The sequence below is a fragment of the Rhipicephalus microplus genome, unplaced genomic scaffold, assembly GCF_043290135.1.
Source record: "Rhipicephalus microplus isolate Deutch F79 unplaced genomic scaffold, USDA_Rmic scaffold_12, whole genome shotgun sequence".
Taxonomy (NCBI): domain Eukaryota; kingdom Metazoa; phylum Arthropoda; class Arachnida; order Ixodida; family Ixodidae; genus Rhipicephalus; species Rhipicephalus microplus.
Genome location: NW_027464585.1, coordinates 37,521,120 through 37,547,892, shown reverse-complemented (window position 1 = coordinate 37,547,892; position 26,773 = coordinate 37,521,120). Strand labels below are relative to the sequence as shown.

General features: G+C 47.8%; 1 protein-coding gene across 1 annotated transcript in view; it reads right to left on the bottom strand.

Annotated features, from left to right (window-relative positions):
* LOC119168164 (cytochrome P450 4V2-like) overlaps window positions 1–26,773 on the bottom strand; it is a 952,270-nt gene that overhangs the window by 153,833 nt on the left and 771,664 nt on the right. The window lies entirely within an intron of this gene.

Genomic DNA, 26,773 nt, shown 5'->3' with positions numbered 1-26,773 from the left:
CGCGTCAACATAGTAACCGGGAGCTAATTAACTCGATAAATAAGGTTTCGTACGCACGACGTGCACGACTTCGGGTAAATGCTTTTGGCGCTTAAAACTAAAGTCAGTGTCGGGAACAACTTCGTTGTTCACGTCGTTCAAGCGTCGCGTGACTCTGTATAAGCCAAAGTACCGTCTTAGCAGTTTTTCCGACAGTCCACATTGACGTATCGGAATCCACACCCAGACCTTGTCGCCTGGTGGCTAATGAACTTGTGTCGGGGGTCGTACTGTTGTGCATCTTGATGCTGTTGATGACAGATGCACACAGGCGCGAGCTGTCTGGCTTCTTCGGCGCGCTGCGTGAATTCTTCGGTGTCTACATGGATGTTGCCACACTCATGCGGCAACATGGCGGCCAACGTTGTCTTGACCTCGCAACCATAGATCAGACTCAACAGTGTCATTCCAGCGATTTCATGTCAAGCGCTATTAAAGGGGAAGGTCAGGTATGGCAATATATGATCCCAGTTTTTATGTTCCGTGCCAACGTATATGTTGATCGTATCTGTGAGGGTCCTATTGAGGCGCTCCGTCAGTCCGTTTGTCTGCGGATGATATACAGTTTTTCTCCGGTGAGCTGTACCGCTGAGTCTGAGAACCGACTTTAAAAGCTCTGCGGTGAAGGCAGGTCCTCTGTCTGTGATCACTGATGTCGGAGCGCCATGCCTAAGGACGATGTTTCCGATGAAGGACTGAGCAACTTCTGCTGCTGTGCAGCGCTACATGGCTCTAGTCTCCGCATACCGGGACAGCTAATCGGTGGCCACAATAATCCATCTGTTCCCTGTTTAGGAAGTTGTTAAGGACCCAGGAAATCTATTCCAATCTGGGCGAACGGCTTCGCTGGTGCTCCGACCGGATGTAAAAGACCAGCTGGCTTGATGAGAGGTGCTTTGCGTCTTCGGCAGTCGGTGCAAGTTCGCACGTGATGATCAACAGGAACAGGTAACTTTGGCCAGCACTGCTTGAATCGTAGTCGGCACAATGTTCGAGTATTGCCTAGATGACCAGAAGTTTCTTCATCATGGTACGCTTCCATAATTTCTTTTTGAAGAGACGCAGGCACGACGAGCAAGTATGGGTTGCCGGTGAGAAGTTTTTTTTATAAAGAAAATCGTTACGCAAGCAAAAAGATGGCAGTCTTCTGGCAACTAACCACGGCCTGTCTTTACGTCCTCCTTCTAAATATTCAGTGAGTGGTAACAGCTCGGGGTCACTGCACTGCTCTCGTGCAATAGTGGCCGTGTTGATGACTCTCAAGAATGCCGCGTCGATAATTTCGTCATCACCAGCGACAGTCTCCACTGGCGACCGTGATAGACAGCTGGCGTCGGTGTGCCGCTTCTCAGATTTATAGACGATGGTCATGTCGAACTCTTTAAGCCTTAGACTCCAGCCCACCAAACGGCCAGATGGATCTTTAAGGTTGGTAAGCCAGCACAAAGAGGGATGGTCGCTAACAACCTTGAAGGAGCGGCCGTATAAATATGGACGAAATTTTAAGACCACCCACACCACGGCGAGACACTCCTTCTCGGTAGTTGAGTAGTTTTTCTCCATGCGAGAGAGAATTCTGCTCGCGTAGGCTATTATTCTTTCACAGCCGTCTTGCCACTGCCCCAGAACAGCATCCGGACCTACATTGCTGGCGTCAGTGTGAAGTGCTGTAGGGGCTTCCTGGTCGAAGTGCACAAAGACTCGAGGTGTTTGCAGGCGTTGTCGTAGTTCATTGAATGCCATTTGCTCTTGTTCACCCCAAAAGAAGGGGACGTCCCCACGTGTGAGTCGTGTCCATGGCGCCGCAATAGACAAAAAGTCCTCGATAAATTTCCGGTAATAGGCGCACAACCCTAAGAAGCGTTTCACAGCCTTATTGTCACGTTGTCCAGAGAATAGCGCTACGGCGTCTGTTTTGGCCGGATCAGTTCGAACGCCCTCGTGACTGGCGACGTGGCCTAGGAAGCTGAGTTTATTGAAACCATAATCACATTTTTCCGGTTTTAAAGTAAGGCCGGCTGAACGTATGGCTTGGAGGACGGTGAATAAACGGCTGAGATGCTCCCTCGAATGCTGCTGAGAATACAATAACATCGTCCAGATAGACTAAGCATGTTTTCCACTTCAGGCCTGATAGTACGGTGTCCATGAGCCGCTGAAAAGTGGCTGGCGCAGAGTACGACCCAAAAAGATGCACCTTAAATTCGTATAGGCCATCGGGCGTCACAAAGGCAGTTTTTTCAAGATCTCCTTCGTCGACTTCCATCTGCCAGTAGCTGCTTCGGAGGTCCATTGAAGAGAAATAGCGCGCATGACGCAGCCGATCGAGTGAATTTTCTATGCGGGGCAGTAGATAGACGTCTTTCTTCGTGACTTGGTTCAACTTGCGATAATCCATACAGAAGTGCAAGCTGTCGTCTTTTTTCACGCCCAAGGACTTTTCAAAGGTTGTATGACGTCATCCGCGAGCACATTGTGTGCTTGCTTCTGAATCTGCTCGCGCTGTCTCGGAGCCACACGGTAGGGGTTCTGCCGAATCGGTCACGTGTTGTCTTCAGTAATGATGCGGCGCTTGGTCAATGGTGTTTGCTGGACCTTTGACGCACGCGAAAACCAGTCTTCGAATTTGTGGATAGGTTCAAGAAGGCGCTTCCAATCAGAGGGTGGTAGTGTGGAGCAGATGTCCACCGACAAAGTTGTCGAGGTGGGGACAGTCGCGTCATCTGGTTGCAAAGCAAAACAATCCCCGGTTCGGTCTACATCGTCCTAGTAGGCAAATGCGGTACCCTTATAGATTCTGCCGGTCCACCAGTAAGCACCAGGACGCCCCTCGCGATGGAAATGCCTTGCGTGAACAAAAGAGCGACTATGTGCTTCGCTATCACATCTTTATAGCAAGGCCACGCACTGGGCACCGACACAAGGCTGCAGGATCTCGGTGGGAGTGTCACATTGTCGGCTATTCGCGAACGGCTGCGTGGTTCGTCGCTGCTGTTGTCGGCATACGGATGTGCGCAAAACGTCACCATACGTTGACGGATGTTGATAACAGCGCCACGATCTTGAAGAAAATCCATGCCCGAAATCAACTCTTTACAGCAGTCTGGCCCCAAGACGAAGGTGGCCACGAAGCTAGAATCCCCGATGCAAAGCGGAGTGGTGCACGTACCCGTGGGAGTCATCAGCTGACCACCAGCACTCCTTACGTGCGGCCCTGTCCACGGTGTCTTGACCTTTATAAGGCGCTCGGCAAGCTCTTGTCGCATGATAGAGAAGTCGGCGCCGGTGTCGACCAGTGCTGTAACGTGATGTCCGTCAATGAAAACGCTAAGATCGGCACGTACAACTTCATCAGCATTAGTATTGGTCGTCGTTGTTGTTGTCGTCGCACCTTCTTGTGATGATAGGAGGAACTTTTCAGTGTCTTGACGATTGGCAATCTGGATTACCACCTGGCTTCAAACCTGCGATTTGATTGATTTGTGGGGTTTAACGTCCCAAAACCACCATATGATTATGAGAGACGCCGTAGTGGAGGGCTCCGGAAATTTCGACCACCTGGGGTTCTTTAACGTGCACCCAAATCTGAGCACACGGGCCTACGACATTTCCGCCTCCATCGGAAATGCAGCCACCGCAGCTCAAACCTGCGATGCGTCCGGCATCTGCGTTATGAAGTCTCCGTCAACATGACGTTCGCTTATCGGTTCCTGAACTTGTCAAGAGGGCACCTATGTCACCGTTAGCTTTGAAGAAGTTCACTTTGTCACTGTTGGATGAAACGTGCTTTACCGCACACATGTTTACACCGATGGTTCCACTTATTCCAACAGCTTGTGTGGTGACCACTGCGCACAGACCTGTGCAGCCTTCGTCTCGTCACTGATTAGCCCGGCGTGACGCAGCTACTTGCTGCAACACGCTTCTGATAAAATAGAACGCCACGCAGTTTCACCGGAGGTTTACGTCACATTTGCTTGCTATATAACCGAAGCTACCAAGCTTGGTATCATGATTGTTTTCTCTAACCATCCGAAGAGCAGAATCGGCATGCTTGCCCTGCTGTTGCTACTACGTTTATACGTTTATAAACAGAGGCTACCGCTCGACGAACTTGCGGAAATTGCTGATCACGTCGTTGAGGCCTCCTTACCACAGTTTTCACCCACCACCCAGGCTGTCGCCGCACTGTCGAACGCCACGGAGCACGCGTGTAGTATCGACGACATCATTCGACGGCTCACCCCTAACAAACAACGCCTGGGTGAACGTCTTTCAATACGACAGCGCTGCCATTCACCAAGCCGCGACCGAAACCCCACCTCATGCCGCAACCTCACATCAACTATCCGTGCTACTATGACCGACGCTTTGGTGACAAACCCCGGCAATGTCGATCACCTTGTTCAATAGGACATGCGGAAAACGACAGCAGCACCTCGTAGAGACGGCCGCCAGCTGCCAACCCAGAAGCCGTCACATTTTCGTCACCAGCCAGATCACCAAGCAGCGTTACCTGTACGAAAGCGGTTCCCACATTTGCTGCTACTCACGATCTCACGTTCAAGGCCCTCACCCACCGTCATCTTTCGAGCTGAACAGACCTGTACTATTCCCTCCCCCACCCACAAATGCTAAAATGTGTTGGAAGTAGCACTCTGTCTTCTCAGTCTATTCTTTCCTGTGTTGGTTTTCGCTTCCCGCTACATAAATTTCTTTCAAATGTTTCACCAACAAGCCCACATCGACAATCTTGTCGACTACATTTCTCGTACAACGGGCCACTTTCTATTTGTTCCTCAAGACCCAAGCTGTATTGTAGGCTTCATCGTCAACGCGACGTGCCGGGCGCGTACGCTCAGTCTCTGCATCCACAAAGGTATTATTCCGGATGAAGTCCTCTCACTTTGCGGGGGCTTTTCGCCTTCCTTTGGCCATACAAAGAGGATTCTCAAGATTTCACGCGCTGAATTGTATCGCCGCGTTCGCTTGCATAGAATTCGTCTTCGCGCACATCTTCATACATCCTTTGATTCATCTGTCACTGCATCTCTGCTGAAAAGGTACCTGCAATTGGCTTGGCAAGCTACCGAAGCTCTTTGGATGCCTCAGCTGCACTAGCTTCGTGAGCGGGTCACCAGTTTTCGACGGATGGCCAAGGGAAAGGTTCATGTTTATGAAGACCTCCAGCTTCCTGATGACGCCATTCAAGTCCTAGAATTAGGGCCGAAGTTCGTGCTTCAAAGTGAGAGGACAAATTCTGAACTCCTGACTGTCGTTCGCCAGGTGGCACGTCGTGCGACTGAAGGTGAGGAGGAAAGGATTACCTCTGAAGGAGTAGACGCCATTTCGCGTTGTAAACTTGTGTGTTCTCACATTCCTGTTAAGCGTGTTTTGTCGTACCTGGACAATAATTTGCTGTGTGTTTTGCAAAGAGATAAGTAAGGTGGCTTCGCAGTTTTTTCGCGTTCATGCTTCTTGGAAAAATCCAATGATGCTATTTCTAGGGTGTTGCAAGTAAAATATGGCGTATCGTTGAACAAAGTAAAAGCAAAGGCTATCCTATTGTGCAAAAACATGAACGTAGTTGGAACTCTAAAAAGTAATTAAAAAGTAAGAAGAATAGCCTCGATGTATTTTTTGGGCAAAACTCACAAAAGTAACACTGCTTTTCGAGTAATAGTCTCGGCAATAGGTACTTGCCAGAAAGAACTGGCTGCTTTTTTTTGTTAGACAAACTAAATCTTCTCGAAGTCCGAGGTCCGTTTTTAGTCAAGAGATCTGATAGTATGGTAAGGTTCATGGAAGCTCATGAAAATGAAGGGCTAAGAGCCTTCTCAATTGACGTGACAGACCTGTACTATTCCCTCCCCCATCCACAAATGCTAAAATGTGTTGGAAGTAGTGCCCTGTCTGCTCAGTCTATTCTTTCCTGTGTTCGTTTTTCGCCTCGCGCTACATAAATTTCTTTTTAATGTTTCACCAACAAGCCCACATCGCCTCTCTTGTAGCCAAGATGCAGAAACTTCTCAAGGGCGCTTCTTCCACTCAGCTAAAAGCAGTCTCCATTGCAGGGTTGGCAAGAACTATCTGCTGCGACATGTCGACAGGACGAAGCAGGCCCTATGTGCCCCGGCGCCATCGCCGTGGTCTTTTCAACCAGCTCCACCACCTCAGCCATCCCGGCATACGTGCCTCTACATGCCTCATGGTTGACCGCTATGTCTGGCTTTCCATGTAGTGAGATTGTCGCACATGGGTGCGCTCCTCCATTTATTGCCAACATGCAAAAATTACCAGGCACGTCAGGTCCCCACTCGGGATATTCGCTCAGCCCTCAGGTCGGTGGAAGCACGTCCACCTCGACATCATAGGACCATTTCCCGCGGAAGGATCCTACCGCTAGTGCCTCACCGCCATCGACCACTACACTCGATGGCCCGAAGCATGGTCTCTCGAGGGAATCACTGCCGAAGACGTCGCCTCGGCCTTGTTCTGCGGCTGGATTGCCCGTTTCAGCGCTCCCCACCGCTTGGCCACCGACCAGGGGCGACAGTTTTAGTCTCACTTATTCATGCTCCTGGAATTGACCATCGGGTTTGAACGCTTGAGGACCACAAGCTACCATCCCTGTGCCAACGAAATGATCGAGTGTTTTCGCCGACAGTTCAGAGCCGCCATAATGTGCCACACAGACTCAACCTGGCTCGAGGCCATCCCAGTCATCGTGGCCATTCTCGGTCATCGCGCCACCTTCAAGCCGGACATCCATGCTACACCTGCAGAGCTCGTCTACGGGGAACCACTCCGTCTGCCAGGTGAAATTCTTGCAGCTCTGCCATCCACCACTGCGACGTCAGATCCCACAGATTTTGTTGTTCGGCTCCGACGCATCATCGCTGCCTAACGCTTGCTCGTGCAGCCCATCATAGCAAGCCCACATCTTTTGTGTTCAAAGAGCTAGCATCGTGCATGCATGCTTTCCTCCATGACGACACTGTCTGCCGGCCTTTCCAGCCACCCTACAGCGGCCCCTATCTATTTGTCCATCACGATGACAAGAACTTCCCCTTGCGCTTGAACGGCAACGACGTGCGCGTCTCGATTGGCCCACTCAAGCCCGCACACAACGCGGCGAACTAACCTGGCAGCGCCACTCGTTCAACTGGCGTCCTTCCACAGTCACCGACGTCGCAGCCCGCTCCTTTCGCGACACGCTCAGGAAAGCTGGTCCTGAGCGTGTCGTGGGGGGGAGGGGAGGCGTGATGTGGCGAGCACTGCACACACATCTACGTAGCCTCCGTCTCGTCACTGCTTAGCCCGGTGCGACACAGCCACAGGCTGCAACACGCTTACGATAAAAGACAGCGCCACGTAGTTTCTCCGGAGGCTTGCGTCACCACTGCTGGCAGTATAACACAAGCTCCCCACCTCGGTTTTATGATTGTTTCTCTGACCGTTCGAGCGCAGCATTGGCACGCTTGTCCTGCTGTTGCTACCACGTTGATAAACATCCTTACGTTTCATGTTGGAATGCGTCTTTCACCAACTCCGCATCCCATTAGCTTTACAGAAGCAGTGGTTGTTTCGTGTGGTGATGTATTGCTACCAGTAAAGTTCTCTCAGGCCACGACGTCAACAAGAGCAGAGCTCGCAGCGCTTCAGGATGTGGTAAAGTATATTCTTCAGCAGCAACCTAATCAATGAGCCATGTTTTGCAACTTGAGGTCATCCTTACAGGCACTACAGTTCACTCTGCTTCACGAATTACATGAACAATAAGTGTATCAGATAAGGCACAACTACCATGAAGCGCTCGAGGAAGGCCACGCTATCGTTTTTCAATAGTTGCTGCGTCACTGCGGAATTTTCGGCAATGACCACACGAATGGAACTGCTCGATCGGCTCATGAATAAGACCTACGGGCAGCCTTACCACTCTTGAGAACGGACACTGCAAGGCGACTACAGTCCCTTGCTAGCCGTATAATTCTCCTACAATGGAATGCGCAGGGTTTCTTCAACGCACACCTGTACTCGAATGACCCGAGCGTTCAACTTCGTTTGCCATTCGAACTCCAACGATGCCCTGAAACTTGGCTGTGTCGCATGAGGTTGGGCGTGGCCTTAACGAATGCGTATTATTGTCTCTTTGACACGGCGAGAAGTTCGGCATTCAACATTTGCGCTTTCTAGGAGACGCTTGAGCGCATTATTAATAATAATGTTGTTTATTTGCAACGTGTTGCATCACAAAATGTTACATGTCAAGGTATAATATGGCTAAGAACAGAATAACTGCCTGACAATGGCCCTACCACCCGAACACTGTTCAACAAAGTTTCGACGATAGATAAATTATACAATTCAAGTAATCAGGAACATTAGGGGAAAGGAAAAACATGACACAATGATATCAAGAACAGCTCGTGATCCACATAAAATAATTGAAACAAGTGCACTTTTTATAAATTAACCAAACAACCTGGCTCTTGTGACTTGATCAAATATGTTGATATATATTTTTACAGCGAAATTTCTAGTACAAACTGAGGCTATGGTAAACGAGTACATAGGTAACCTGCAATCATGGCTAAAATCCAACACATTTTCTTTAAATTTATCGAAAACTATATATATTATATTTAAATCGAATAATACGGCAAATTTTCATAAGGTCAGCATCCCGTTTGAACACGTAAAAATACATTAGACTGATTCAGTGAAATTTCTCGGTGTCTGGTTCCGCAAGACCCTTTCCTGCAACACATATGTCTCAAAATTAGCGTCTTGAATAGGCAAAAGTGTTGGCTGTCTCTACAAAGTGAATAAACTTGTACCTGTATGGTTGAAACTGCAGATGCATTATGCGCTTGTGTATCAAAAACTAACCCATTGTATTCTGGTCTGAGGAAGAACTACGACTCCTAACAATCAGAAACTAAAGTACTTCAAAAGAGAGCTTTGCGTGCATTCATGGTTACTGTGACAGTCCCCAGGATCTTCCAACTTTACCATTGTTTCGTCCCTATGCTTTGCTTATTGTGAACCAAGTCTAGTTTTTTCGTCTGTGGCAGCATATTGTTACGGAAAAGAAGAGACGCCGTTTCAACGAGGCTGCAGATTAGATGTATTCAAAACCAGTGGTAATGGCGTGACCGGTTCACCAGCGATCGAGCGGAGACAATCCCTTGTCTTCCTCATCAGGCACACACGCGCGTTGCCCCCTAGAATATGAATATGCATGCATGTAGCATAGCCCCCAGTGGAACAAGCATCGTCTCGACGCATCTAAATGTCATTATCACTGGGAGAGCTGTAGGGCTTCAAGCGCGCATGTACAATATTGGTACCCTGTTGGGCACATGAAGGCGACGGGGTGGCAGGACCAATTTCATGTTACAGGAGTAATCACAAGAAGGACTCGGTATGGACCTGTGTAGCGAGTAAGCAGTTTTTCTGACAAGCCAACTTGACGGGTCGGAGACCCGAGCAGGACCAAAGAACCGGGCGAAAAGTGTACGTCGTGGTGCCGTTGGTCATACAAACGCCGTTGCTTTTCTTGAGAGGTCAGAAGGCGTGTACGGGTGATTTGGCGTGCGTGAGTGGCCCGAGTGATAGCGTCCGTGGCATATTCATTGGTAGGTACTGCAGGGGACGATATGACGGTGTCTGAAGGTAATGTTGGTTCTCGGCCAACAAATATTGGAGAGCGACCGGCAGGCAGTATCATGGCGCAAAGAATTGTAGGCAAATATGACGTACGGCAACGCGAGATCCCAGTCGGTGTGGTTGATAGAAACATACTTAGCGAGCATGTCTCTAAGAGTTCGGTTTATACGCTCCATGAGTCCATTGGTTTGCGGATGGTATGACGCGGTCGGCTTGTGTCTCGCTTTACAGGACTGCAAGACGTCGGCTATGAGCTTTGACAAAAAGGTGCGGCCATGGTCTGTAAGCAGTTGCCGTGGGGCTGAGCTGTGCAAAATTACGTCCTTGAGGAGGAAGTTGGCGACATCTGTGGCGCAGCTTGTTGGAAGAGCTCGTGTATGCGCATAAGGTGTGGCGTAGTCGGTGGCCACGGCTATCCACTTGTTACCCGAGGAAGACAAGTGGAAAGGGCCAAGTAGGTCAATGCTAACGCGGAAGAACGGCTCTGATGCAATGTCAAGTGGTTGAAGGCGTCCGATGGGAAGTGTCGATGGTGTTTTGCGGCGCTGACATATCTCACAAGCCGCAACGTATTTTCTGACTGAGCGTGCAAGCCCTGGTCAAAAGAAGCGTCGGCGTATTCGGTCGTAAGTGCGTGACACACCAATGTGGCCAGCAGTCGGAAGGTCATGAAGTTCATGTAGAACTTCCAAGCGAGGGTGTTTCGGAATGACAAGCAGCAGGGCCGATCCATCCGCTGAAAACTTTGGCGGTAAAATACACCATCGTGGAGCACGAATGAGCGATGGGACTAATTGGAAGATACGGATTCTGGGCGCTCAATGATAGCACGCAAGGACGCATCATGGCGCTGCTCGTCTCCAATGCATGTCACTTGCGAAAGGGAAAAGACGCAAGGCTCGGTGTTGGCGTCTGGCATAGTGCTCGACTCAGCAACCGGGTAGCGGGACAGGCAGTCTGCATCCTGATGTAGGCGTCCGGACTTGTACGTCACCGTGTACGTATACTCTTTCAGCTGCAGAGCCCAGCGCCCAAGCCGGCCAGCAGGATCTTTCAGTGACCTAAGCCAACATAGCGCATGATGGTCAGTTATCACCGAGAAACTTGTCTCATCTAAATATACGTGGAACTTTGAGACTACCCAAACAAGAGCAAGACATTCACGCTCTACAATAGAATTGCGCTCAGCAGCTGTGAGGAGGCTACTAGCATAGGCGATCACTCGGTCGTGTCCCCGCTGGCATTGGGCTAAGATGGCTCCAATTCCGTGACCACTAGCATCGGTTCGGACTTCTTACGGAGCGGATAAGTTAAAGTGAGCCAACATAGTTGGAATCAACAGTAGCGTGATTAGATAAAAAAAAAGCGGCAGCTTAGTTGGTAGCCTACGTAAATGTGACGTCTTTCTTCAGAAGCTCTGTGAGGGGTTGAGCGATAGTTGCGAAATCTTTCACAAACCTTCTAAAATAGAAACAAAGTCCTACAAAACTCCGGACGTCTTTGACTGACAGCGGTACAGGAAAACTTAGGACTGCACGACTTTTCTCGGCGTGCGGTTGCACACCAGAGGCGTCGACAATGTGGCCCAGCACTGTAACTTGCCGGCGTCCGAAGTGGCACTTCGACGAGTTTAATTGAAAGGCCTGTAGTGCGGAATATGTCGAAAATAGTTGACAAACGCTGAAGATGAGTCTCAAATGTTGGGAAATATACAATAATGTCAAAATAACAAAGACATGTTGGCCATTTGAACCCTTGTAGCAGAAAGTTCATCATGCGCTCCAACGTAGATGAGGCGTTGCATAAGTCAAACGGCATAACCTTGAACTGATATAGGCCGTCTGGAGTTACAAACACAGTGTACTCTTGGTCTTTTTTGTCGACAGCAATCTGCCAGTAGCCGGAACGTAGGTCTATTGAGGTAAAGTATCGGGCGCCATGGAGACAATCGAGAACGTCATCGATGCGTGGCAAAGGGTAAACGTCCGTTGTTGTGATTCTAATCAGATGGCGGTAATGCGCGCAGAAGCGCCACGTGCCATTTTTCTTTTTAACGAACACTACGGCGGACGCCCAAGGGCTCGAAGAGTGTTCAGTAATTCCTTTGGCCAGCATCTTGGTGGCTTCTTGTTGAATTACTTTACGCTCGGTGGCAGACACCTGGTATGGTCGCCGATGAATAGGATGAGAATCACCTGTGTTAATGCGGTGCTTGACGAGTGAAGTCTGGCCGAGTGGCTGTTGATGTGGAAGATGTGGTATAAAGCCAGAAGGCGAAATAGCACGGCTGACTTCTTAGATTTGAGGTCTGGGGCGATCATGGAGCGTAAGGTCGCATCGAGGCACGTGGCATCTTGCGAGTGATATGGGTGATCAGGACATACGTCTACCGTAAAACAGGTGACGTGGTCGTCAATTAGGGTCTTAGCGTAGCGACCGATATTTTTGGGTTAACATTAGTTTTATGAAACCGAAATTGATGGCAGGTAAATATGTTTGATTAGAGGCCATGGTTACGACGGAGTTTGGCACAGTATTGTCTCGCGCCAGGAGAACATCAGTAATCGGTCTCACGATATAATCACCGTCGGGTACGGTAGAGGGTGTTGCCAATTCAACGAATCTGAGAGCTTTAGGCGGTATTCAGAAGAATTCAGTGGTACACAGGCTGTTCAGGACTTCAGGGTGAGAATCCTGTTGAAGAGGAAGTTCTATGCAGAGAGTACCAGCGGCACAATCGAACAGGGCAGAATGCGTCGAATGGAAGTCCATGCTGAAGATTAGGTCGTTAGGGATATTTTCAAGCATCGTAAATAAAACGGGAACATGGCGGCCAGCAACGCTAACACGAGCGGTACACATTCAAGTGATGGCCAAAGTTTCATCATCAGCTACACGGAGGGCTTTAGTCGCTGCAGGCGTGAGGACTTTTTGAGTAGGCGGCACAGGTGAGCACTCATTAAAAACACTTGAGCTCCGGTATCAACTACCACCGTCAAAGAAATACCGTTCACATACACCTCATTCAAGATAGTATTAGTGGGGAGCGTCAACGGAGGATTTGAATCAGCCGTAATTGATGCTGCACTACCTCCCGGAGCTGCAAGGCCTAGTTTTCCGTCTGAGAGGGTCCGTAGTTGACCGGCAACGGATACCGGCGTGGTTGAAGCGAGGGGGAACGGCGGCGTTAAGGTGACGGTGAACGAGCAGTGGAGCGGCTGTTATAGACGTCGGAAGAAGTGAACACACGACAGGGCTAATACTGACGGGAGTCCTCGTGTCAACGAGAAGAGAAAAATGGGCTCCAATTTGAGGGCGTCCAAGTGCTGCGGCAGTAGCGGGAGATATGGCCAACTCGGTGGCAGCGGAAGCAGATCGGCTTGTCGTCTGCAGTTCTCCATTCTGTTAGATTGCGGGATCATGGAAGAAAATGTGAGCCATGGCCTGGTGCATTTATTGTCATTGGTTTGTAGGTGGGTCGGGAGACAGCGCAGGTCATAGGAAAACAGGGCTTCGCAATTTCCTGCCTCACAACGGCTTGAATAACGGAGACCACTGGAGGCGTTTGTGCGGTGCCATGGTCAAAGGGATGTGAACGAATTGGTGCCGGGCTTGACACCTCAAGCTCCCGTTGAGCTATTCGTGTCACGCTGTCCTGCATGGGTGGTGCGGCACCAAGATTGGTGCTGATTGATGTAAAGGCGTGTTTGGTAGCCACGTAAATTGTAGCAAAACACGGCGGCTTTTCGCCATTTAGAAGTGGTGGCATTCCTTGATAATCGTGTATGCGTTAGTGACGTTGGTGTACACGGGAAAGTTGAAGGCGTCATCCGCGATGCCCTTGAGTATGTGGCCCATCTTGTCAGTCTCTGTCATTTGCGCATTCACTTTTCGGCACAACGCGAGCACGTCCTGTATGTACGAGATATACGACTCAGTTGAGGACTGCACGCGAGTGGCGAGTTCTTTTCGCGCTTCCATTCAGCGACCCGACGGGTCTTCAAATATTTCGCGTAGTCTCTCCTTGAAGGTATCGCAGCTGGTGAGCTCGGTCTCATGGGCGTCTAACCAGACACGTGGGGCGCCTTCCAAGTAAAATATTACGTTGGCTAGCATCATTGTAGGGTCCCATCGGTGAGTCTGGCTAACACGCTCGGGCATACGGAGCCAGTAGTCAACGTGAAGCCCAGATTGTGCGGAGAATGTACCGGGATCACGGGGGGTTGGCATCATAAGGTATGTAGTGGCTGGAGCTGCAGATGAAGACGCTGACGCGTTGTTGTAATCGATAGCCATGGCCGGAAACTGAACGGTGCAGCCACTGTGAAGCTTCATGGTGAAGACGGGGAAAGTTCCACCTCCATCAAATATGTTACGGAAAAGAAGAGACGCTGTATTGATGAGGCTGGATGCTAGATGCATTCGAAACGAGCAGTAATGGCGTGACTGGTTCACCAGAAATCGAGCGGAGACAACCCTTCGTCTTCCTCGTCAGGCGCACACGCGCGTCACCCCCTAGAATATCAATATACATGCATGGAGCAATATTAAAGTTAATCATTTACATACGCAAAACAATACTTTGACAAATGATGCATACGATTTTCGAAAACGAAGCCTGCGAGTCCCTAAGACGCATACCAACTATGGTAAACAAAAAGTAACTTATCAGGTGACCGTGGCTATGAATAAATTATCTAAAAATGTTAATTTTGATGTTTGAATGAATATGTTTGAAAAGGAAACGAATAAATATTTACTCGACTCTGGTCTCTGTCAGCTATAAAACTTTCACTGCTATATGCTTAAGAACAGTTTAATTTTTCGTACTTGCAAGCGTAGCTGATGTATCAATTTATTATGTCTCGTGTGTAGTAAAATTGTTTTGTTAACTGCCGCCGGATTGAACAATAGAGCAGAGGCCTTTGTTAGGCACCCCCGCCTTTAGCCCCGGCTTCCTTCTTTGTATGAAAGGAAAATAAACTTCACATCAAATGTCGTATGCATCTTAATGCTTGAGGCCGTGCTCATGAAGGCACACAGGACAAGAAATAAGATTTACTGACACGCTTGAACACAGATTTTGACATAGCTTCATTTACATAATTTAGAACTTGCGGACGTTAATTTAGAAAAGAAGGTATCAGGTATTTAAGATGATTAGTTTGGTCTTTTGTTCTACAAATTAGAAGTGTGAAGTGGATGTATCCTAAACGTTGTTGGTCACTTGTGGTCCAATACATGTGTGAAAATGTTCATTGATCTTTTCTTATTTCTCTGTATATGTATGTAGCAAGTCTTAGGTGATATAGCTGATCAATTTTTAGGATATCATTTTAAAGAATAATGATGCTGTGTGGTCAAGCCATCTAAGGTTTTCTGTGTGCTGGACAGCTTGCTTTTAAAGGACTCTCAGCCTACCTGAGTTGGTTTTCCTTGTGGTGCCCCAAATCAGCAAGCAGTAATATAGCTGAGAATGTATCATTGAATACCACAGCTGATGTTTTAGACAAGTCGGAACGAGATGCGAAATTTCAGAAAACATTCAGTTACATCTAAAATGCTAATATGTAATTTCTTTACATAATGAGTCCAGTTTGAACGTTGTTCGAATAAGGCTCCTAAAAATTTGAATATCAATACCCGGTCAAGAACACAAGCATCAAAACAAAGACCTTTCTTTATGCAGAACGCTAGTGGTGGAAGCAGACACGGTCTGTGGGATCTCGTCTTAAGCCGCGACACTTCGTTGCCATGTCTCTGGCCTGCCTTCGCTCGTTGGGTTTCAGCACGTGGCTCCGCAAGCAATCAGTGCTACTAGGAATCAAGTGGGCGGAAATGAAAACAATGCTTCCTGAAATATTGTGACGTCACAGCTTTGCTATAAAACCACCGCTTCAGCGAGGATCAGCCGTCAATTCACTAGCAGTCCAGGCAGCAAAGAGGTTGAACGACAGCCAATAATTTACCTTGCTTTATGCAGGTACGTAAACGATTCCTACTTTACCTTATTAGTTTCTGGACTGCTAAGTAAATGACGGCTGTTATAAGTAATAAGCCGCCCACTATTGTAAAGGAACTAGTTAAGGCCTTGTCAGGTTTTTCTGCTAGTATTGATGCCAAACATGCTTAGCTAAAGAAAGACATCACAAAGGTTATTGAAGGCGAACTACAAACTTTTGGACAGTCAATCGACTTCATGAATGAGCATTTTGAGCAATTCAAGGTGGAAATTGGCGAAACAAAGAAAAAGCTAGCTGTGGTGTGAGCGGAAAACCACGCGATTAAAAGCAAAAACAGCGATAACACCTCACTTAGGATATTAAGGAAATAAAACAGAAACTCGCTGCTCAGCAACAATACTGTAGAGAGAATAACCTAGAAATAAAGGGAGTTCCTGTGATGGAGGGAAAAAACTTGGTTCGGACAATGCAACAGCTTGCCAGCTGCCCGAAAGTTTAAGTCAAAGGACAGATATAGACGTTGTGCACCAAGTGCCAGCAAGAAACGTGTCAGCACCTAACATCATAGTTAGGTTTCTTTCGAGAGCTGTGAAAGATAACGTTCTGAGTATTGCTAAGAAGCAACAACTTAATAGGACTTTTTTAGGTTCTCAGGACATCGCATTTTTAGTGTACATAAATGAGCACTTGTGCCCGGCAAACAAAGAATTGCCTACAGCCACTCTGAAGACAAAGCGGGAAAAAAACTGGAAGTACACCTGGGTAAGTGAAGGAAAGATTTTGATGCGGAAGGTGGATAATTGATGTGTGCTTCAGGTCACATGTGCTGAGGATCTTTGCAAAGTAGTTTGAGGATATCCTGCTTGTTTCTGTAAACCTGGACTCTCATATATTTTAAATGGCGTTTTCTTTTTCTGATGTTGAAAACATATGGCTCCAACAGGAGCATTTCGCAGTATTACATTGTAATATTGGCAGCATAAAGAACTTCGATCATCTGCTTTCTTACTTATCACAGCACTCGTTTAAATCTGATGTCAATGCTATAGCTAAAACTTGGTTTCGAGAAAGCAAATCAGTTCATCTACTCGGCTGCGTCATGCTTTCGCAACCTAGAAACAGTAATACACGAGGAGACGGCGTGGCGCTATTTATCAAAGACTGTTCTAGTTTCGTTCACCTTAGCAATAACTCATGCTGCAAGTCATCGGTAGAGACTCTTTCTATTCCTCTTCAAAATGGTGTTATTATCGGTGTAATATATCGTCCAGCGAATTCCAGTGTGGCTGATTTCATTAATGGGATGGAAAGTACCGTGATTCCCATAGTCGCCTCTAAAGCACCTCTTATTGTCCGCGGTGATATTAACACTGACTTGTATGGAGATAAATGTGATGATTACGTCTTTTTGCTAGAATCAGTTATCTGAGAAATGTTATTTCATAACCTACTCGCATAACAAATCACTCTGAGTTGATTATTGATCACGTGTTGTGTAACGCTGACCTAGATGTATTGGTAGGCGTATACGCTGTTGCCATTGCTGATCGCAATCCTACCTTTCTATTTTTACCCCATAAACACATTTGTGCTCCCGAAATACCTACCGTTAAACGAACAACACGTATCGACTATAATTCCGTGCAAAAACTACTACAAGGTACGAATTTTGATATCCTCTATGATGAAGACGGGGACGTCGGATGTGATAACATTGTACAATTCATTGTGAATGCCATTGAACGATCAACGCGTAGCTGCTCGCGCCGAAATTACGACCGTGCCATATGTCCATAGATGAATAGAAATATACTTGAGGTTTTAGGCTGAAAGATTTTTACTACGACAATGAAAAAATAACAGGGACGATGAATACTACCATCAAAATTTTAAGCTTTAAAGAAATAAGTCAGTAGCATTGATAAGAAAATTCAAGAAGTTCTACGATACCAACCTAGTGAAACAAACTGATGGTAACATGAAGGTGATATGGCAGATTGTTAAAGACTTCACTGGCATGGGTAGCGAAGAACGCATTATACCTGATAATCCGACTCGCGAATAGGCCGACAACTTTAAAGACTACTTCACTAACTTGGTCTCAGCCTTGCGAGAAAGCTCCCAGCTCATATGCCGAATATAAATGCACACTGTACTGTTACCAGTAATTTCGATCTATGTGATGGGACTCAGGATGACATCGGACAAGTTATTAATAAGTTAACAAGTTACCATTGAACAAGGCAACTGGCCATGACGCCATATTATCACAGATTTTAAAGGAGAATATTGATGTTTTGTGTGATCCCTTGTGCCATATATTTAATCATGCATTTTCCTCTAAAACTTATTCTAGTATACTTAAGACCGCCAATGTAATACCAGCGTACAAGTCTGGGGATTGGAATCTTCCGGACAGCTACAGACCAATATCTGTCCTGAGTAGTAATAACACTACGCTTGAAAAACTAATTTTGACGCATTTGAGGTGCTTCCTGGTGTCACAGAACGAGCGCAAAAAAGAGAGCGCGCCGCCAAATCCTTGCGACAACGGGCGGTAGAAACGCCGCGAGGTAAAAAGAAAAAAAAAAGAAAGCAAACATCCAAGGCTCCCGGGCGCGCGCTCTCCCCGCAGAAGCACGGCTTCGCAGACGAACCTCCTCACCCCACAGCGGCGGCCGGGCAAGCGCTAGAAATTTCCAGAACGAAGGAGGCGTGGCTACGCCGAGCTGAGTCACCCGACGCGGAGGGCTGACAAACCGTCTCGCCTCTCTCCAGCCTTCGCTGCGTATCGCGCCGACGAAAGGACGAGAAAATTCTGGAAAGTGGCGCGGAAGGTATTTAATCGAGCGGCCGAGACGAGAAAGCAGGAGGTGACGGAAGTTGACGCCAGAGCGCGTAGGAATTCCGCCGTGTAGTCGGCGAAGGTTCTGCCCGTAGTGACAGAACAGGAGGAGACGGAAGTGAGCGCCAGAGTGCGTAGAGAGTCCGCCGTGTAGTCGGCGAAGTTTTTGGTCCGTAGGGACGGCTCGAGCTACAGGCAAGAGCGTGGGTTTACCGCTATCGAGCGAAGACGCGGGCAACAGCTGCGTGTGTGAAGCCGACGGATTTCCGGCGAAGAAGTTTGAAGCTTGGAGAGTGGCCTATTGAAGACGGGAGTTTTCCTGGAAGAGAAACTCCGGCGAGGTTTCCTGGAAGAGAAACTTCAGAGAGCTGCGGAACGACAACAACGCTGGACTTTGAGTGAGTGATTCTCGGACGAGTATCATTCAGACTTTTGTTCCAAGGACTTTGGACTGAATAGGTTTTCTATCGCTTTAGTCCTTAAGTGTCTTGGTTGTTCAATGCATGTGACTGCATTGTAGTGCGTATTGTTGTCCGTGTCCGTTGTTTCAAGTGTGGCTGATTGTATTGTGTAGTACGTTGATTGATTGGTTTGATTGGTGACATATTGTATGTAACTAGTGTGGAGTGTGCATTTTTGTGTATTATTTTCGATCTGCCATTATCGAGAATATAAATTGTTTGTTTATCAACTCTCGGCTCTGACTTGTTCTTTGGGCCACAGCCGGCGTCCGCTGGCGCACCAATAAGGACCACTTCTAAATTGTCCACGCTTTCGTGGTGCGGTTCGGGGGGCCGATACTTCGGCTCTTGGAATTAGCCCGGCGATCGCCTCCCTAATTAACGGGACAGGTGTGACAATTAATCTGGCGTCTGCGACAGGACCTTTTGGTGCACAGTGTGTCCAAAGTAGTGAGAAAGAGCCTCGAGTTGTTGATAGTGCTATCGGAACGATTTTGTGTGTTGTTCAGTGTTCTCGTTAACGAGTGCAGGGGAGTGCTCCGATAGACTGATCTAGGCAGATACTTTTTGCACGCGGCAAGGTTTTATTTGCGAGACACCATGGATCTCGAAAAGTTAGTTGCTCTTGGTGAAAAGATGGGTCTTTCTGGCGCCGAACTACGGAAGTGGGTCACCCAGAGGGAAAAAGAAGAAAAAGCAGCCGAGCTGGAAAAAGAGAGGTTGGCGGTCGAAAGAGCCAAAGCGGAAAAAGAAGCGGAGCTGGAGAAAGAAAGACTAGCAGCTGAGAGGGCGAAAGAAGAAAGAGAGGAAAGGGAACGGCAGCGACAGCACGAGATAGAACTCGAGCGGCTCCGTTTGCAACAGCGAAGTGAAACTCCGGTCCAAGCTAGAGTTGGAAGCAGCGAACGAGAGGATCACGGCTTCCGCTTGAACCCAAGTAAGCTGCTCGTAGCGTTTGATGAAAGGAAGGACGACCTAGACGCGTACCTCCACCGATTTGAGACGATTGCGAAGAGCCAGAATTGGCCGGAACATCAATGGGCAACTGCTTTAAGTACCTGCTTGAGTGGTGAAGCGCTCAGTGTGTACGGTAGGCTGACGCCGACCGATGCAGCCAACTATGCAAAGGTGAAAGCTGCTTTGCTGAAGCGATTTAGATTTACTGTGGAAGGATTCCGGGACAGATTTCGGACAGGAAAGCCAGCTGATGGGGAGACGGCTACGCAGTATGCCGCCCGACTTTGTCATTATTTCGACAGATGGATTGAACTTTCAGGGACAGCGCAGGAGTACGATGAGCTTAGAGAGCTACTAATTAGAGAACAATTTCTTACTAGTTGCCACCCAAGCCTGTCGCTGTACTTGAAAGAGAGGAGAGCTAAGTCACTTGAAGACATGCTTGAATTAGCTGATCAATTCTTGGAAGCGCAAGGTGGCACTAATTTGGCCAAGGTCAAGAAAGATTGTCCCGATGATTCGAAGAAATTGGCTCCTGAAGAAAAGAAGCGAGCACCAGAGAGCATGCAGCGATGTTTTCTGTGTAACCGAGTGGGTCATCGCGCGAAAAACTGTCGAACAATCTTTACGAGCCCTACGGTAGTGAAATGTTTTAAGTGTGGTCAGACTGGGCACAAAGCAGATGCTTGTCGGAACGGAGTGAGTCAAACTCACCAGGTATCCTGTGTTCAAGCGGCACCGAGATCTGATAATAATGCCGTCACTGATGGATTCGTAGAGTTGAAAAATGGGGAGAAAATTCCTATTGTTGGTGCTGTAATGTCAACACAGTCGACCGGTGTTACGAAGGGAATGCCAACGCTTCCTGGAAAGATTTCAGGCAAGAAGATTACGGTCCTAAGAGACACCGGTAGCTCCACGGTTATCGTGAGGAGAAATTTGGTACGGGAAAGAGAGTTGACAGGCAGAACGAGACCGGTTTGCCTAATTGACCGTACGGTCCGGATGCTTCCCGAAGCAGAAATTGAGGTTGAAACCCCGTACTTCAGCGGGAAGGTTACTGCGTTATGCATGACGACCCCCCTGTATGACCTTGTCATCGGAAACATCGACGGGGCGCGAGGGCCAAGTGATCCAGAATGTTTGGGAGAAGACCCGAAAATAGAGCCCTCGCCAACACAGCGGCCGCGAGATACAGTGGAGGAACATCCCGTGACGGGTCTCACTAGAGCCCAAGGTGAAGCTGCGGCGCAAGAGACAGCGAAGGAGAAGACGATCGTGTCGAATCAGTTCACGGGCCGAGCAACCGGACTTACGTCGGCACGCCCTCAACCGACCGACAGTGTAAAGGAGACGGAGTTGGCCAGTCGGGAAAAATGTAGAAGTATGATCAAGCGGGTAAATAAACAGACAGGACCCGTCGAATGGAATGACGCGTTAACGGTGTCGGAAGAGACAACGATGGCTGAGACGACGCCTCAGATATCGTCGTTGGAAAGGGCTCGCCGAAAGGGAACGTGGAAAAACAAGAAGTCGAGCGAGCACCGCAAGAAAGGGCGCAAGCGCTGTTCGAAGTACTCAAGATAGGTGCTGAGGTGGAATCAGATTGTGTTTGGCAGGGTTGAGTGCCATATGTTGTGTTATTGTTCTTGTTATCCTGTGTCTCAAGTGTATGTCGAGCGAGTCAGTGTTCTGTGCGATGATGTGATGTAAAGTGTTGTATAATTGTTGTATCGACAGAACTTTGTACGTTTGTATTGTTTGTAATGTGTGATGAAGTGTTGTAGGCATGTACCTGTGGCTATATTTCATGTGTTGTGGAATTGAACTACAATGTAAGATTGTATTGCGTGATCTATTGTGAATGTGAAGTGTTATGAGCGACTGATGGTGTTACAGTCTGTGAGAGTGTGTGGTGACTTTCCGCGCTCGTTTGTGTGGTTTTGAATATTATGAGATAATATTCTTAAAGTGGGGGGCAGTGTCACAGAACGAGCGCTAAAAAGAGAGCGCGCCGCCAAATCCTTGCGACAACGGGCGGTAGAAACGCCGCGAGGTAAAAAGAAAAAAAAAAAGAAAGCAAACATCCAAGGCTCCCGGGCGCGCGCTCTCCCCGCAGAAGCACGGCTTCGCAGACGAACCTCCTCACCCCACAGCGGCGGCCGGGCAAGCGCTAGAAATTTCCAGAACGAAGGAGGCGTGGCTACGCCGAGCTGAGTCACCCGACGCGGAGGGCTGACAAACCGTCTCGCCTCTCTCCAGCCTTCGCTGCGTATCGCGCCGACGAAAGGACGAGAAAATTCTGGAAAGTGGCGCGGAAGGTATTTAATCGAGCGGCCGAGACGAGAAAGCAGGAGGTGACGGAAGTTAACGCCAGAGCGCGTAGGAATTCCGCCGTGTAGTCGGCGAAGGTTCTGCCCGTAGTGACAGAACAGGAGGAGACGGAAGTGAGCGCCAGAGTGCGTAGAGAGTCCGCCGTGTAGTCGGCGAAGTTTTTGGTCCGTAGGGACGGCTCGAGCTACAGGCAAGAGCGTGGGTTTACCGCTATCGAGCGAAGACGCGGGCAACAGCTGCGTGTGTGAAGCCGACGGATTTCCGGCGAAGAAGTTTGAAGCTTGGAGAGTGGCCTATTGAAGACGGGAGTTTTCCTGGAAGAGAAACTCCGGCGAGGTTTCCTGGAAGAGAAACTTCAGAGAGCTGCGGAACGACAACAACGCTGGACTTTGAGTGAGTGATTCTCGGACGAGTATCATTCAGACTTTTGTTCCAAGGACTTTGGACTGAATAGGTTTTCTATCGCTTTAGTCCTTAAGTGTCTTGGTTGTTCAATGCATGTGACTGCATTGTAGTGCGTATTGTTGTCCGTGTCCGTTGTTTCAAGTGTGGCTGATTGTATTGTGTAGTACGTTGATTGATTGGTTTGATTGGTGACATATTGTATGTAACTAGTGTGGAGTGTGCATTTTTGTGTATTATTTTCGATCTGCCATTATCGAGAATATAAATTGTTTGTTTATCAACTCTCGGCTCTGACTTGTTCTTTGGGCCACAGCCGGCGTCCGCTGGCGCACCAATAAGGACCACTTCTAAATTGTCCACGCTTTCGTGGTGCGGTTCGGGGGGCCGATACTTCGGCTCTTGGAATTAGCCCGGCGATCGCCTCCCTAATTAACGGGACAGGTGTGACACCTGGGTGAACAGAATGTACTTTGTCCCCTGCAACACGGCTCTGTTGCTAACAAGTCCACTTCAACTGCTGTTTCGATGCTTACGCTATATATTTTATCGCGCTATATGAAAACAACATAGAAATAGTAGTACTTTTAGACACACGAAAGGCATTTGATGCTATTAGTCCTTCTATTTTACTGGAAAAAATGGACTCCTAAGAGAAAAAAGGTAACTCGCCTGATTATTTTTCTAGTTATTTATCGGCACGCAAACAAAAAGGTAGTCATTAGTGACATCAAGTCATCTTACGGTTATATTAAATGCGGGGTGCCATAGGGTTCAATTTTGTGCCCTATATGGTTGTCTCTTTATATCAATGATGTCCCGATAATTCTAGAGAGGTCAAGGGCACTGATGTACGCGGACGACACTGTTTTAGTTATCACAGGACACTCCTCAGCAGATCTACAAAATGACGAGATGGCCGACTTATCAAACATTTCGGAATGGTTTGCCAGGAATCAGCTGACTCTGAACTGTATAAATATTACAAAGTACATGGTGTTTCACTCTCGTAGGGAATATATATTGACGCTGAATCTTTTAACCTAACAATAAACAATGCTCCTGCTCAACAAGTTTCTTGTTTTAAATATTTAGGCGTCACTTTTGATAAGCATTCACACTGGCATGATCTAGTACAGAGTGTGCGCGCAAAGGTAGCCTATGGCTGTTATTCTCCAATAAAAGCTCGGGAATATTTTCCACAAGCTATACTTCGCACACTCTACTTTTCACTGTGTCATTGTCCCATAGGTTACTGCCTGGAATGGTGGGTGTGACGTAAACACAGTTAGCTAAAAGCTCTTGAACGCATTCAAAAGCGTACACTGAAAACCATAAGCCAAGGTGAATCAGTATGTAATATTTACCAATCAGAACGCATTCTCTCGGTTCTGATGTTGCGCGACTACAAAATTGACGTTTCAGTATATAACATACCTGATAGAAATTCACCTTTACCTGCTAATCGTTTTTCAATTCCTAAACGCTATATGCGACATGCTTCGAATGGTAATTTCAATCTCCCGAAATGTTTTAATGTTTACGGAGAAAGACGGATACAGTTTATTGAAACAAAAATATCAAACACGATCCCCCTAGCGATTATGACGGCACGTAATTTCAGCATGGCATGTAAATAATTTTTTTCTGTGGAGTCAAGACATGTAAGCATGTGTGTGTTTAATTCGATTTTCATTGTATATTTTAATAAGTCCCTATGTATAGAAAGCTAACTGCAAGCTAATAAGTATGCATCTCTGCAGGGAAAACTGTATTACTGTGTTATCTGCATTTATTTGATAGCTTTTGTTGGTTACCTCAAAGCGTATCTGTACACATTTTTACATTGCACATTGTATTGGACAGTCCACCAGCCACTTAGGCTATCGATCTAAATAATCCATGTAATGGCATGTACTTATATTCATGAAAATAAAGTTTGTTGATTGATTGACTGATTGCCTGTACCACATACATGGCACACACTCATCTGCCGTAAGAAGCAGCCCTAGCTAAGCTTTTCCGACTGCGATAATTAACCCAAGTCTGTGTAGCGACGTGTTTCGTCATGCGCACAAGCCTTCAGTCGGCACCGACTGCTCACGCCACATTTTTTGTGTAGTACCACGCTAAGGATGAGCTATATGAACGCACGGCCTTGTGCACCTCAAGATTTTACAGTGACGCCAATCATGACGTACCTTCAAGTTATCGGGAGAAAGTTTTGCTGTTCCTATGAGTGCGCATTTCTCCCAACTGCTTGCTTTCAGCCTCGCGCTTCTTTGTTTGAAGGAACCAGGTTGGGATCTATTTAGCCTCATTCGAAAAAAATCCAAAATTTCGGCGCCTATAACGGAGGCAGTTATCAATTTCGAAGATTATATGACGACGGCACGGTTATCTATAGGGTAGCTATGCTCCCCAGAATATAGTGTCGCATGACTCTGTTGCCCGACTTGGGGACCAGTGTGGCAAAACAGTCACCAAATCTGGCTGCATAATTTGCCTCTACAGTTCCTGATTTTCCGTAAGGTTTCTGTGTAATCCATTGTGCATCTTGCGAGTGCCTGTGCAGAGTGTTCACAACGGCCGTTTTGGTATTGTGGAGTGTTGTGACCGGGGTTTGCGGCACCGGAGATGTAGGATAGATGTCAAGGCAGAAGGAGGTTAAACTTCGTAGAGAGGGTTCATTTACAATATTTACATGGCACGGGCTCTCTGACCCGAAGTTTCACATAGAAAAAGGCTGTATACTGAACAAGCTCCGTGAACCACACTAAGCAGCCCACGAGGGCTGAATAAATGCAGTCTCATTTAAATGCAGGCCCCTCTGTGGTAAGCCCACCGAGGGGCCTTACCTGGACATGTGCTACTGATTTGAGCGGCAGCGGCTCATCAGTCAGAGACGCACAGCGTGGTCGTTCGACGTCCGTAATCGGCGGAAGCTAGGCATGATGGCTTATACCGAGGCGCGAAGACGCCATTGGTCGCATCTCTGCGCGGACCCGAAGGACAGCGGTGATCCGTAGATTAATTTAAGCCACGCAGCACCCGGTACAGCAGGACGTCTTGGCGCTGCTCCTTATATCCACAAAATGAGGCGGCTGCCTTAATTCCCATTTGGCGGCCGCGGCGAAAGGGCGGCCTGCCAAACGCAACAGCAAGCAATCACTACACGCATTCAGGTGAGAATGCCACCAGTTTACTGTTTTCAGACCGGCAGCAGTTTAAAGTTACGTCCAGCGTGTTTCCTATCGGCTCAAACTGTTTGTGTGCCCATGGCTCCAGTAACTTACGTGGCGCTTCACCGTTTTCAGCATTTTGACAGCGTCAGTGGTGTGTCGGAATAACCGGGCCGCCCAATCGGGGGCGTTTTGTTCAAAGAAGCGCCACGCTTTCCGCGACAGAGTTTTCCCGGTAAGCGCGTCGCTATGCGTAGTCGAGACGTCACGCAGAGCTACGGAGATATGGCATACTTGAGAGACGAACCCTACGCTTTGAAATGCTGCTCACTCTGTGCCCGGACTTCTGTGACGCCATTCAGCTCCCCCGCAAGCCCGTCATTACGCGTGGGTTTTATACTTTCAAGACACTATGGATCCCGGACACATGAATTCCCTACTCCTAAAGCCCAACTGAGTCCAATATGTTAATTGTAGAGTTACATGAAGCGAAAAAGGAGGTTGCAACTTTTGCAATACAAGCACAACTTGGCAGGGCAAAACGAGGACGAGCGTTCAAGTTCGTGGAAGCAATGTGCGATTACAGGAACAGGCTACCCTGAAAACATGATGTCCAAATCGGTGCCACTTAAAGTGTCCTTGGCCACGTGCTCCCGCAGTGTAGCTCATACCAGAGTCCTTCAATGAATGTGCTCACGCTGAGCGCTTGAGTACCCTTTATGAATTAGGCCGCACCTGAGAATAAAGATTGTTTTGTTACAACGGTCACACTCGATAATGCCTATAAAATTACGTTAAACGATTACAAGTACTTCATGGGAGAACGGGAAGCACTCTGTTCAGTGAAAAATACGCATATTTATGTGTCACTGCCTCGCAAGGGGCAGAATCGATGGTGCTAGCTAAGCCAGAACGTGA